The following is a 14,792-nucleotide window of genomic DNA, read 5'->3' on the forward strand; positions in this document are numbered from 1 at the left end:
TCGCGTTTCGTTTTGACTCTTTCGGTCACCGAATTCATGTATAGTAAAAACTATGATCCAGACGAATTTATCGGGAGAATAATTTCCCTCTGGTTTACGGCTTACGGTTGCGAGTTTTCTTCTTCTTCAATCCTTTGACAATGTTCTCAAGCCATTTAACGAGTGGGTGCATAGAGTGAAAAATTTCGGAGTTCGAGGAAATTTTAAAAAGGCACGTCGCATCGTATTGATTCTCTTTCTTTTTTCTGTTTATTAAATATGTTCCGAAATAGTTCGTGGCATGCAGAGTGAAGGGGGAAACGACAAAAATCACAATAACGCCACCGAATTATGTTATGCAGCAGGATTTTTTTCATTTTTTTTTTCTTTTCTCAAACATCTTAAGAATGTTTTTTCCCCTTGCACTGCAGAGTCGAGATCGAGGCACTTTCTTGAATCACATTCTTCTGCACCAGCGGGAAGAGAACGAAGCCAATTTTATTGTACGTATAAGAATTTCACCAATTCTTAAACGGTTGTTGCAAGCTTTCATTATTTCAATTTCATTCTCTTGCTCTCTCTCTCTCTCTCTCTTCTATTCTTCTTTGGCTGGATACACGATGGTATCCTACACTATGCTTGCGGTGTGAAATTTACCTATCTGCCGAAGCCAAGGGGTGAGCTTGCACCGTGGCTTGGAGATTTATGGGATGTACAGTCAGGTCAAAAATGCGTCGAAGCAAATCTAGAATTGAAACGGGTATACTCTGAATTTGATTTCAAAAGTCTTATCATTCATAAAAATTTTCAACACAATGAATTTCAACTGTAAACAACTTGTCATTTACTATATCAAAGACATTATATTATTCTAGTATTTTTTCATCGAAAAATTCATCCAGTTCATTCCCTCTCAATGAAAAATGGGATACTGAATATTATTCACAAATGAATTCCCTGCAAACGGTCTGAGACAGACATTTCTTGTGAGCTCGCGAGCCGTTAAAAATGGGGATTTGTATAGCCGTTACAATATACAGACGTAACGAATTAATGGATCAGCATGAAATACATTATTCTTAACCAAGATATGATATTGAGAGGTCTGATGTTTTTTTTTTTTTTTGATTTATAACAATGGCAAGGTGTTTAGAGCAGAAATTTAGTATTTGAACATCTTTTCCTGTATCACGGGGTAACTTTTTCAGCTAAACATGTGAGTAGAGATCAGCTTCAGCGATACTTTTTAATCCTGAAACTTAAGACTTTATTTTTTTTCACCTTCAAACGCTTTTCTTGGTCGTAAAACCGGTCCTACACTGATAAACAGGTCATACATGGTTTTCTTCATTTTTTCACAAGGGGGACAATGGTGTACGAGAAATCTGATTTTATTTACATTTAGTTAATGAGGAACCCAGTCAAAGACTGAAAACCTACGGAAACGCTAGTTCAGGAGCGTAGTTCAAAGTTCGCGTGGTGTGCGTTCCGACTCCAGTCACGAGCTGTAGGGTTAAACCTATGATCTCACGCTTTTATGAGCTGACTGTATGCGCGTCCTTAACAGGCGTCGTATCGCAAGGCAAGGCGCAGGTTACACCGGTGAATATAAAACGGGGTGAAGTACGCGATATAGAAGAGTCACCCCTAAGCTCTTCTCTTCGAGTCCGGCCGTTAGTAACCGTTCGTCCGGTTTGCTGCAATCGTTTGATGTATCTTGCGGAAGTTATCTTGCAGCATGGTATGATATACACCTAGACTCACCCTAGATTGATCCGGAAAGCAACGCGCAGCAGTAAAGTTTATTGCAAGAATGCATTAGATCGGGCGCGTTGCACAAGCGGAGACGGTGGAGGCGGTGGCCACGTAATTTCCCCAACGCCATGCAGCGTCCCCCTCGCAACCCTTCAACCCCCGCCCCCACCCCCGCCCCCGGTCGCGCGGAGCACTCGGAGCTCAATAAACTTTGCTTCAATATACTCGGCAGGCAGTTAACCCGACCTCACTTTCGAGATCTGAGCCGGTGGCACGCCAAGACGCGTGTCCCGGTGCAATCTTGCTCCCCTCTCCCTCTCTCTCTCTCTCTCCCTCTCTCCCTCTCCCTCGCTGTCTTGCCTGCTTGTTTCCTCCCAGCTCTCATCTTTCTGCGGGATATCACGGAATATCGAGGATATGGTCGGGCGTTTCTCGTTATCAAGAGAGCCGCAGACCTCCACACTATACGCTACCAGAGTCGCACCCACGCACGAGCTTCAATCCTCTGCCGAATCGTCGCGCTACGGCTTTGATCGATCCCTCGTAGAGACCTGATGCAGGAATTATTCGTTCCCGATTTTATCCCGAAGCGAAAATCCAGATCGATACCACTTCAAGTCAGCTATGAAATATGTACCAAGATTATTCGATACGCGATTCTGACAATTATGGGTAAGCGCGATCAGATTCCAAACCGCTATTCATTGTTGGTATACCTGCACCAACCATAACACATCTGAATGACGACCAAATAGAAATTTTTTTACCCGATCGTGAAATGGTGGGTTCCCGTAACACTCGAACGGGACGAATTGTATATACACATCTTGAACTTTTCCAAAATCGACTTGACTGTGCTGTTGATTTTGGAAAAGTTGAAAATACTGTAGAATATTTTACATCTTCCAGAGGATGGAATGATTGTCGATCGTTCACATGTATTTCCTTCGTTAAACTGCAGAACACGATGAGAAGATCTAAAAAGAAGAAACGTAAAGAGAACTTATTCACGTGGTCGTTACGTAGCGTATAGCAAGTTTAAAACTGATGCACGATTCCATGCAGACGCGACTTCGGGTACCAACAAAAAGGGGGCAGGGGGCCGAATCGCTCTCGCCAAATGCACATTTCTCATTAGGCACGCTTCGCGATCACCCTCCCCCCCCTCTCACCCTCTCGTGAAATTACGGAGCGAGTTTAATTGTTCCTCACCCTTAACTTTATTCTCCTATGGATACCGTGCGCAGCCTGTCGTTATAGCGAAGGATCCGAGCGATGGATGGACTGACTTAGGGAAATATCGGAAGCCGGAGAATCGGCGAACCCTGCAGCACATATACCTCGAAGCCTTCGAAACTTTTAAATTGCCTTGGAATTTTGCCAATATCAAACGATTTTTATTATACACGGTGTTCCGTGCCGATGCCGTGTTATATGCACGCTGTGATACCCCTGCGTTTAATTGCTTTCGTCACGTCACGCAACCGTCTAAAGCCACCCGGTACTCGCTGCTGCGTTATTGATTGATAAACTCATCGGCGCTTCGCAACTCGACGGTTATCATCGTGAATTTTGCGCTAATCGTACTGCAGAGTTTTCCCCGTAACATGCAACTCCGCCGATACGTCACAGGTACGTAGGTATAGCATAAGCCGGAGGAAAAACGACACGCCATGCGACCTTTTTGCACGTCGGTGTCTGAATCACGTGCAAATTCTTAATTCCGAGATAGCTATCGCGTGTCATTAGAACTTCGTGTAATGTATAAATCCCTGTTAGATTCCGCCGGCAGATTACCGATCCGTTTCTATAACCCGCCTGTGCGCCGCTTCACTCTTCGGTACTTGGCTGTGATAATTCACTTCACAACAAACCAGCCACGTGTGACGCATGGTCAAACAGGTTGCTGGTACAACCGATGCTCCGATATGCTCCGCTAGATACCATCCAGCAAAAACGGCCCCATTTTCCCCCCGCACTTGCTACTGGAATGCACCAGCGAGCTGCTGACCACCGTCACTCGATACGGTCCTTTTGTCTTGCTCTCCGTTTCGCCAGTCTTGGGTTACGCCATTGGCCACACGGACTCGAAATTTAAGCGTGGAATCTCCAAATTGTTTCAATTACAAGCTCCCGCAGTGAGATCAGAGAAGTTTGTGGTGATTCGTTTTGTCATTCTCCTAATTTCGTTGAGAATGTTCTCCTCGGTCTCCCGCTTCCAACCACGTGAAAATGTGAAAAACTGATGTTTCAACCTACGTGCAGTAGGAATTTTCATCCCTCTGCGGTATTTTCCGTGACGTGATATCGCCGTGGGGAGGATCGCGCGGCTACGCTGGTAGTTAAAAGACACTCGATTGACGTAACGGCCTTCGTAAAGCGAGAGATGGTCGTCGTTATTTAGAACGCGGGTCACCGGTTGGTATTTACGAGACACTCGGTGAAAAACGTGGTAGGCGGAGAGCGAGAGCAGAGGAGAAGGAGGAGGAGGAGTTGGGGGAGGGAGGTGAAGAGGGTCGCGCAGAGAGTAGCGAGAACGGAAACTGTCATGCTTGAATGTTCGCGGAAAACAAATCTAGTCGCCTCGGCTGTGAATTCATTTGACCACGTTGCTCCACACTGCACAAACGTTAAGGTGCGTAAGTCAGCTGCGTATATGTACAGAATACGAGAAACGCATCGAGGCTGCAGTGGGTAAACCTCGGCGCTAATTCACGCACACCTTTATGAGACGAGACTGAAACTAGCAGCCGGAATTAGCAGCCAAACGTTCCAATGTTCATTCGAATAAGGTAATGAAATGCGAAAATCAAAATCTTATGTTTTTCTATTTCCAAAAAGTTGAACACGACTTAGCCGAGGAAATGTTTTGAGTCTGCACTTGATTGAGTTGTGTTATCACTACGAAGTCTTCCGTGATTCGATTTTCTTACGCGTGTGGCATGCAGCTGCAGTTTGTTTGAGGATCACAAGAAAAGACAAAACAAGGTGAGGTGTTGTGAGACACCCGACAGAAGCGAAGCATCTTACGCTTTGTATATAAAATCCAATTTAAGCACGGATCCCAACAATAGCAAAAAGTGCACGTTGCCTTTTGCAATTCCCTTCTATAGTATCCTGGCTCCCTCACTCACATGGGCAACAATACGCGATGCCCAGTCAACTTCCGTTCGTACTTTCGTGACGTTTCACTTTTCCTCGTTTCCCCATCCCAAACGTGTGTTAGAAAGCTCCTCTTCAGCAAAAAAAATTACCGCGATTGGTTTGCGAAGAAAAAAATACCACGTGTCACCGTTACATCCACTACATCGCTAATGAGATTCTTAGAGAATGTTTTTTTACTTTCCCTACTTCTTTTGCCCAACGCAGTGCTCGCGTCACGGTAGCTTGACGAGGAATTTCTTCCAATTGTCCTCCTTCTCTCATCCATCGATGGGCACCCACGTCAGCCCAGCCAGCAGGGTAGTCCTGATGACTTTCGACCAGGCTGTATACTCAAGCACCCGTTTGCATGGCTGCCTGCTTAACCGCGGCTTCGCTATGCACCGGGTGGATATTCATTACTCTAAGGGTGCTGCAAAGCGCGCTCAACCGAGTAGCCGATTATATCCAGCGATATTTCTCGACAGACGCTCTTGAGGTTCGAAATTTTGATTTTGGTGGCATGTGAAGTGGAAATGCTGCGCCCGGTTTGTCATTCGGAGCTGGTCCTTCGTCGGAGAGGAGAGGGAGAGTAACGAACGAGCTGGGGGATCGGGTGACCGACCCCCCTACACGAGAGAGCTTCTTGTCTCCGGGTTTTACGAGCGGAGAGGCCCGCGCGCAATAATCCTCGTTTTATCGGCAATTGCACCTGCCAGAGAAACGCGAATGCTCGATCGGCGAAACAAATTGAATCTCGCACAGGGCGGCGCGGCGCAACCTAAGAGGATCGGGGAAAGAAGGGATGATGACGAAGAAGAAGAAGAAGAAGAAAAAGAAAAAGAAGAAAGGAGGATCAGGAGAAGGGAGTCGGATCAAGACGGCTCTGGCTCATGTGCATTTCATTGATTTAAAATTGGAATTTTGTTGATTTCGACACCCCGGCGAGAACCTCTGTGTAATATGAAAGTCCTGCAAATTTTATCCCCCAAAATATATCATGGCTTTGGGTATAAAACGGACTGACGGCCTCGGAGTTGTTTCGACGAGCCGAAGTGCGCGTTTAGTGAGCAGTTAAGAGAAAGATCTCTCGATAATTTTATTCAGCTCTGAGAGTAACACCTTCTGCCGCCTTAGGAAGAGTTCGCTTGTTTGTTCATCTTCTCTTCGAGGTGGAGACAGACGAAATCTCGATTGAAGACTGTTTTTATTTCCACCATTATGCCCAGCTACGAGAAATCGCGCCGCTCTATTGCACGGCTAGATCATAAAACCATACTGCCTAGAGTTGATCGTTACTCGTTAGATTCGTTTCTGTGTGTATCGACGTGTATGTGTAAACTTCGCAGCAATCATCCGGGCATTTCTCACATCAGTTGAGAACGTCAGAGACTCGGGCTATGTATAGACAGTCTTAAATAGACTTGCTGGTAGTGTTTTTACGTCATTGTGCCTTGGCTCTCGTTTGGAATAAATAACGGAGTATTCGTATCTCGTCATAATCAACGCTGACGAGATTACGTTAGTCTCCTCCTCCTTCTTCACCATCATCCTCCTCGGCGCTACTCACTCGAGGAATAGAATTGAAGTGATGGAAGCCGACGACGAAAGAGAAGCCGTTCTTGAACGGCGCGGTGCTCTCTGTAGGTTGGAAACTGAGTTGAGTAGATTGGGGAATTGAGGATCACTTTAATGCTTGGTTAAATTGCGTAATTGTGAGTGGAAAGGGGAAGCGAATAGAGAGGAGAAACGTGGACGAAGGACGCAATCTGAATACGGAAAACGCGGGTTTCTCTAGTGTATATATATATATATATATATATATATATATATATATATATATAGTAAGTTATATTCGACGGGAATATCAGCGTTCAGTCATCCGGGGTTCCGTCAAGATGAAACACCATCTATAGGGCTTGACAGCACGTGGACACGTCCGATCAAAAGCCTTTCAAGTCCAATTTAAGTCACTTAAAGACTTTTTAAACCATTTGAAGTCACGCACTCAGTAGCCACGTGACCATATCCACTCGCAGTAATTTCAAGTCACAAAGTCTCCGAGTCAAGTGTCACGGTTGCAACTGTCATGTCGTTACCGAACCGCATGTATGGTAATGCCGAAACTTCAGACTGATCGTCAAGATGTATAATAAGTGGGCGATCACCTCCGTCCCTCGACGCTTTATTCAAACATTCACTCAGCTAGCCTTGGGGCCCTGACCGAGTTGGTCTAGGACTCCGGAGTCTCTGATTAGAGGTACCTCGAATTCTAACGTTATTACCAATATTTGGTGCAACTAGACGCAGCCGAGTATCAAAGCCACGGGAGGAGTGAGTCAGCAGCTGCCGGTGCTCATCTCCGAGGCAAAGGGTCGTGGCCTCTGGGCTGCTCGAGGTACTTAACGCCGTTTCGGTAACATAGTCTTAATTACTGTTCCGCCCCTTCGTCCGTACCGAGGAGGTGAATCTCCTGGAGGGGATTCCGGAGGACTCCCTTCGCAGCGGTAGATGATAATTAAAGCACCGCACTGAGAGGCCTCTCCTCAGCTCGGAAATTCCGAGATTGTCAAAAGGCCGGTAGACCAGATAGCATGATATTGACGGGGCGGGGTGGAGCTGTGAAAAACGGTTCCGGCTCATTCCCCTTTATCTTTCAGGGTGGACTGAGGTCCCGCCGGCGGAGGGTCGGATTATCGTATAAAGTATAAACTGACTGCAAGTGACATTTCGACGACGTCGTCCCTGCCATGCCTGCAGACAAAATATCCCGTAAACTGTCGCGTTCCCCCTTTATAAATTCTAAGGATGGCGCAGAGGGGCTCCGTTCTTCCTTCTTTCGGTGTAAGGTATACTATACGTGCACAAGGGTTCTCCACCCCTTCCCTACCTCCCTGTCGCTCGTAGACGTCAGCAGTTTCCAGGGGTTCCGGGACAATTGACACTCGAGGGGTGGCCGTGTCTCTCTTCCTCCTTACCACCCTTCGGTAGGGGTGGCCGATGGTCGCTCGCCACTCCGTGTGCCGCCATGGTGCTTATCCTGCACTAGACAGAGAGGATTTCCCGCCCATTGTCTGACGTTATTGTTATTGATGATACCGAGATTAGGGGGTTGCTGGATGAATTAGAAGTGTCTCCGGAGCGGATGGCCCGGGGATCCGACTAATGTTCTGCCTTGGCCGGATAAAGTACTGATTAGATTCCGCCGGCTGATACCTTAAATCGAAGAACGCTTCATTAGAACCGGGGTTGAATGGCGAGCGGACTCCGTCGGCCTGTCGATCATTCCCTGCCACCTCCGACTGCGGTTATTCTTCTCTCGTTGCCTTCTGCCCCTAGGTATACGTCATTAACTACTTCTTGGAAAGGATCTCTGACTTGGGTGTAAGCTAAACCAAAGTTTATAACGAGGTGGTTGTTGTCTTCGCAATTATACAGCTGCTGGCTAGATTCTCTGCGATGCATTTCTACTTTGGACTTTGGCTGATGTTACTGCTGCCTTCGCGTTTATCGACAAGTTAACCCCCGCTTCTAACTGCAGTTTTCGAATAAAGAACCGAGGAAGAGAAGCTCGAGTCGATTTCGCTAAGCGGGAAATTTTGTGGCCGTGGAGATAGAATGACGATCAATTAGTTCGTGCAGTCGAACCGCGACGACCTTTTTCTTAAATGTTACAAGTTCTCGCTCAAAACGAAAGGGGTTTTTACGAGCTATGAATGGCGCTGAAAATAAGTGCATGTATGGCGGGGAAAGGAACGGGCCAGATCCAGTGACGTCCCGGTTAGGATAATAACACCGAACCCGACTATTCGCCGCATGCATAATCGAACCCAAGGGTTCGTTCGAACGCCTGACGTCCAGCACGAGGAACGAGGGCAAACCGCGTTATACACAGCGTACACTGATTTATCGAAGCCACAAATTTTCGAAGAATGCATCACGCCTCTGCGCCCCACAGAAGCTCGGCCTCGCGGTAGCCAGAATTACCTATGTGATATAGGTACACGCTGTAACTGTATCGTGCATGTTAAGTCCTGGTCATAAAAATTCACATTTTCGTAGAGGGTGATTATCCAGCGATTACTTGTCCCGGATTCCCCTTAAAAGACTCGACTTTTTATCGACGTGCTGCTTTACGACCCCGCGTTATATGTATACCTGTCGCATAATTTCAGACAGTCCGGCGTCCGACTTCCTTGTCACGATTTTCGAGAATATTTATACTCGAACGGTTTATTCGTTTTTTCTCTTTCTTCGTAGCCCCTTTTTACCGGCAACATTGAAATTGAATTGTGTAAATTAATGGAATTTTTATTTTATTCATTCACGGTCCATTAGGCGACGTGCAGCTGATCGGGCAGGACAAATTCATTCAGCATTTTCTGCATTTTCACTCAATCTAGGAAAATCTTTGTTTGCCCTGCTGCGTCGTCGTTGTTTCGAAATAGCGACAAGCTTTCCACCTCGATTCTCTCGCCACGCGTTGACGCCAGGAAAAATTGGCGTTTCATTGTTTGCAGTTTTCACCCTCGTTATACTTACACACGTCACCGCTACGTTGGCACGCGTGTACGTTCTGTCACGTTCACGATTCGTACGCACGCTCGTGTGTGTAACGAAAGAGGAGGAAATCGCTGAAACGGGGCCAGTCGAATGACCCCGTTTCGTTTTTCACTTTTATTTGCAAAAGTGCAACACATGAGTTCCTTCTCTCTCTCTCTTTCCTTCTCTCGTTTGTTTCTCCATCCGTCGATTTGTTATCGATGTCAAGGGAGCAGCGGGGTTGCTCAGGCATCTCTATACTACGGATGAGGGGTGGAAGCGGAATGACGATGCAGAGTTGCAGTTTCTGGGTCACGTTGATGACGGTACGTGTTTCCAACAGAGCTCGATACTACTTCCAGGCCTTGCTCGCACTCCGTTTCGAGTAGCCCGAGGGAGTTTTACACGTGAAACGGGAATCGCGAAAAAAAGCTGAGAAACCATCACCCCGGGATTTATTCCCTCATTATTATACCTGTAGATTTTCCTCCTCTCAATCGTGCTAGGATCAGACTCGAAGATAAAACCGACACTTCCGATGACATCTGCATGCGGTGGTCTTACAGTCGTTTAATTGCCATGGCCTCTTCTGTAGAGAGAGGGTAGCAAAATACCGTTTACGATCCTTAGAAGTTGAATCCTAGTAACCAATTTCGCTGAATAGCTCTGCTGCCTTCGAGCTGATCGCAGGGGCTGCAACTCGGCGTGGATACTTTTGCAATGCCGTTTACACGCGGTAAAGCCACCCTTAAAGTTGATTAGTTGATAGCTGCGATCACGATGGTTCCTCTGCAATCTGCATACGTTATACTTTTTCACCTGGAAATATTACGTCCTTTTCGCAATTTGTATTTCGCTGCGACGGATGCTGGATGGATTTTGTTCCATCGCTTCTGTTTTCGTTTTCATTATTCCGTGGCCACTTTTACGTCATCGTATTTACAATACCGTTATACCAATATGTATATGTGTTTACATATGCCTACCTATATACTTTCATCTTTGTACCTTCGACGAGAACACGCAGAGAGAAGAACACCCACTGGTGCCGACATTTATAAATTGCGCTATTCATTTGCGCGATGATGCAACGATGACACCCCTCGCGTTTTCTCTCTCTTCGTCGAGGGGGTGCTTTTTTCACCACTTTTTGCGTATGTGTTTTTGCTCTACACGTCCATGTACAACGTATATACTTCTCTAATGATCAAGGCACGTTGACTGCCTGGGGTATCTATATGGTGGTCCCTGTAGATCAGCGACGCGGGAATTGTTATCGCATCATTCTCGCGACGCACAGTATCGCCGTCAACGACACACAATGCGACACACTCGCCCGTGAGGAAGGTCGTCCTCGATCACATGCTGCCGGGGTGTTTAAATGACAGTTGGTATCACTGATTCCGTCGACGAATCCTTCCCCCCCCCCCCTCACCTATCTCCCCGCCGTTCTATCGATGAAACAGGTGAGGGTGGAAAACGCGAGTCGCGTCTCTCACTCCAGGCGTTTGCTAATGCGAGATGACGAGGAGAGGAAAAAACGTAAATGAAAAAGGAAACGCGTACGGACAAAAAATAAAATCCAAAGTTAATGTATACGCAAAATGCCTGGCGGAAAAAAGGAGACACAATTAAACAAATAAATTTACTTTTTTTTTCATATAACGATACTACTTTAGGAAGGGGACGAGGCGGCGCGTGCCGATCACGTTCGCACCGTCAGATTAATAGCTTTTGATAACTTTTCGCATCCTGCCGAACGAACGGCAATGTATTGTGATAATTGAAACGCGTCGAACGTTAAAGGGGACGGAAGGGGGGGAATATATTTAATATTATATAAATTTCCTACAGCGGGCGCAAAACTGCTGATAATATTCAACAGAAGTATAACACTGCATTGCCAGGCTTAAATTACCAAGCAAGAATTATTTATCGTCAGAAAAAAGGAATGAATTATCAATCGACTTTAGTATAATCATTGTGTGGAGAATCTTCTCTGTGAAACGAATGATTTTTTCCTCTCCCAATTTATATGGATCGTCTGAAAGATTGAACAGTCATAGAAAACATTTGACATAGATACATTATTCGTGAAAACTGCGTGTCGGTGAAAATTTTCTTCAACGCAAACCAAGAAAAAAAGCAAGAAGAGAAAAAGAAGAGAATAAAAAAAAAAAAATAGAAAGAAGACTCCGGCGACGGGCCAAACGCGAAATATTTACCACGGACCGTTGGCTGGATAGCGAAAATTCCGAAAGCATCGCTGGCTTGTTTCTCGTTTCTCGTTTCTTGTTTCTCGTTTCTCGTTTCTCGTTTCTCGTTTCTCGTTATTTCTCACTTTGGGGAGGATCCGCGCGTATAAACCGCCTTTGTACAACGTTTGAGGTTTCGCCAGGGCAAAAAGTGGTTAGCCTTGGCCAAAGTCGAAGGCATTTTCAGCGTACCTCTGCAGCCCTCGTACGCGGAGGGTGGCGGACCAGATCGATAAATTTCATTCGAAATCTCAGTTCCGACTATAGCGAGCTGCAGCAGCAAATACCCTCGTCTCTGTTTCCTCGTTTCAGACGGAATCAAGCTGCTCGTCCCGGTTTTCAAACCCGGGAGGGCTTTTCCTACGGCTTTGCCCGAACTCCTTCGACAGCTCGGAACCGGAAACTAATCGCAAGCTCGACGCGACGTCGCTGCGGCTGGCTGGGAATGAACCGTCTGGATGTGGCTTAGGCGGCCGCTGCAGATCGAAGCCACTTTGAAATCGCGGTTGCGTTTTACGTCACGCTCTGCGGAATATCTGGGTTTCGGTGTACACGACAGTTGCATTATTTCGCCCTGCCGAGGGGTGAATCGAACGGGCTTGCACTTCGTTGGTGGTTAACCGAAAACAGTTTCACCTGCGGCTTGAAGGTGAGAACTGTAAAGCGCCACAAAGGTAGAAAGAGATAGAGGGGGGTGGGGGAAGGGGACACTTGGCACGAGAATGATATACGAGGTGCATTTGTAACACCGCGGTCGGAGGGAATAAGGCATGACGTCGAGGTACGCCCACCGACCGTCAGCTCCAAGGGGCTTAAGCGAGATGGTTATGAGATTGTGCCTGCAGGAAAAATGAATTTCAAAGTTCCTTCGTCGCCTCGAGAAGACTAGGCGCCCGGGTGATGAACGGGCCGATTCCGACGGAGGGGTTTGGCTGAGGTTAGGAAGAAGGGAAAAGAACGGAGCTGGAACAGCGAGGAAAAAACAATGGCTGCTTTTAAGATTAAAGGATGAGATCGGGGGAGGAGGGAAAAGGGAGAGGAAGAAGACGACCGACCGCGGAAGATAAGGGGAGGAGAGGAGAAAGCAAGCTCCCTTATCGCCCTCCTCTATTGCGACAATCTAACAGAACGTGATCATTCCTTATGCCATCCTCAAAGATTCCTGATGCTCCTATTCGCCTGAAACGAAGAGAAGATCAACGAGACCGGTTCGGCCGCAAACGCGGGCCACTTCTCGCCCGAAGGATGGGAAAAGAACTTATCTCATTGTTGGCACACTGACGCGAAGAGGAGACGAAGAGGATGGGTATAAATACGCGGAGAGAAAGAGACTCGTCTTATTGTACTCTTTTCTTCTCTTCCTCATCCTCCATCCTCCATTCGGCGTGCGCTTTCGACTTCTTGTCTCCTTCTCGTGCCCCTTTACTCGTTCTTCTTCCGAATCTTCTCCGACACCTACTCCGGTGAAGGCTGCCTGTATCCTTAAGTCACTTTTGCGCTTGTCGACCCGAGTGTCTCTCGGCGAGCCTCGAGGTTGACTTTACTTGCGGCAAACCGTTCCCTCGAACAATTCCACCGCTACAGTGACGCGCCGCGTCTCTCTTCGACCCCTACCCCTGCTTACAAAGTCTCGCACAGCCCTCGCTGCTACCCATTCGTAGGTACGTGACTGCCTGACTGCCTCCCTCCATGCGTGCCTGATCCTGATATACATACGTGCCAGCCGCCTACCCCTGTTATTGAATCTTAACCTAGCGAACTAATTTGCCGAAAGCACACACGCCCTTAGGCCACAATTAATGGAGCCTTGACAAGCTCCGCAATATCGCCTGGCTTTGAACCCTTCGGGAACGCGGCGCTCGATTCCAAGCTCTGCTTCCAGCTGCTGTTGGTGTAACGTTCAGCGAGTCCTCCGTGCCAATTGGAAGCAAAAGTTGGAAAACGAAAATTCAAGTGGATCAGTTTTACTGGACTTTACCGACAACCTTACAGAAAAGACTTGAATCGACTCTGAAGTAGTTGCAAATGTTGCCTACAGCATGTTTGGAACACGTGCAGTGGGAATTCAGGGCCCTGCAGGCAGGTAGTTCGAAGGTTTGACGACAGTGCGCCAATTCCCCCGCGCAATTATCGCCCCGGGAAGCTGAATACCGGGTTCCAATTAACGCGGCCTGCTGCAGTACCTGCAGCGGCGAAAGGCGTGGACCGGAGGAGGAAGTCGACTTCATCCTGCATCCTGGATGAACGACCGTTGACGATGACGGAGACCAGAGCCGATGCAAATTAGATTTTGTCCCTCACACACTCGGGGAAGCGAAGCTTAATGCAAGACCACGGGCTCTTCGGATGTATGCAGTGTCGTTGCAGGAGAGTGGAAGAAAGAGAGAAGCGAAGCGGTATGGACGTCGAACTTATGCTGGCTTAATCCGTTGTATCAGCCTCTGATACTGGAAACGTCGCTATCGAAATACTTCGTATTACTTATGATACGAATCGACTTCAATCTCCCGTTCAAACTCCGGATTTTTCCTGCAACCAGCTGCGTAGGCCAAGTTTTTAGCCCGATCGGTATTGAGTTTAGGGGCACGACGCTGTCGCTGACCTTTCACCGATTCGGGTCATCGGACCAGGCTGAAACACCACGGTGCCGGATTTAGCCCGGGGAATTCGGTCCAAACAAAACCGAAATAAACGCTAATCACGGCGGTCCTAATCAGCGGGTTCTCATCTCTGTATAAATTAAAACCGGCGAAATATGCTTGTATAATAAGAAAACTACTACGAAGCCGGTGAATATGTAGCGACGGAAGAGAAGATTCGGGGAAGTTCATCACTTCCGATTTTTCAGAATTGATGAAAAAATCCCGGAGGTGTCACAAGAAAATTCAGCTGGTTTTCGGGAATGGCTAACGAGGATAGTGAGGGGGCACAGGCGCAGTAGTGACTTCGGAACCCCGGGCCCCAGAAATATATGGGTCGGAGGTGAAAAGTAGACCCCGCAGGATATATGCCGAAAGGTTTTCGCGGATATTTCAGGCGTCTGTCGAAGGAGGCAGACGGGCGGCATCCCTTCCTTATTTCGTGCATCTCGCGCGTAACGTATCACGTATCCAATCGGGA

At 47.3% G+C, this 14,792-nt stretch overlaps 1 protein-coding gene across 15 annotated transcripts in view; it reads left to right on the top strand.

The window, feature by feature from the left end:
- The window catches only part of LOC124305411 (RNA-binding protein Musashi homolog Rbp6), a 402,463-nt gene that overhangs the window by 118,622 nt on the left and 269,049 nt on the right, over nt 1-14,792 (top strand). The gene's annotated exons all lie outside the window — the stretch shown is intronic.

The sequence above is a fragment of the Neodiprion virginianus genome, chromosome 5, assembly GCF_021901495.1.
Source record: "Neodiprion virginianus isolate iyNeoVirg1 chromosome 5, iyNeoVirg1.1, whole genome shotgun sequence".
Classification (NCBI taxonomy): domain Eukaryota; kingdom Metazoa; phylum Arthropoda; class Insecta; order Hymenoptera; family Diprionidae; genus Neodiprion; species Neodiprion virginianus.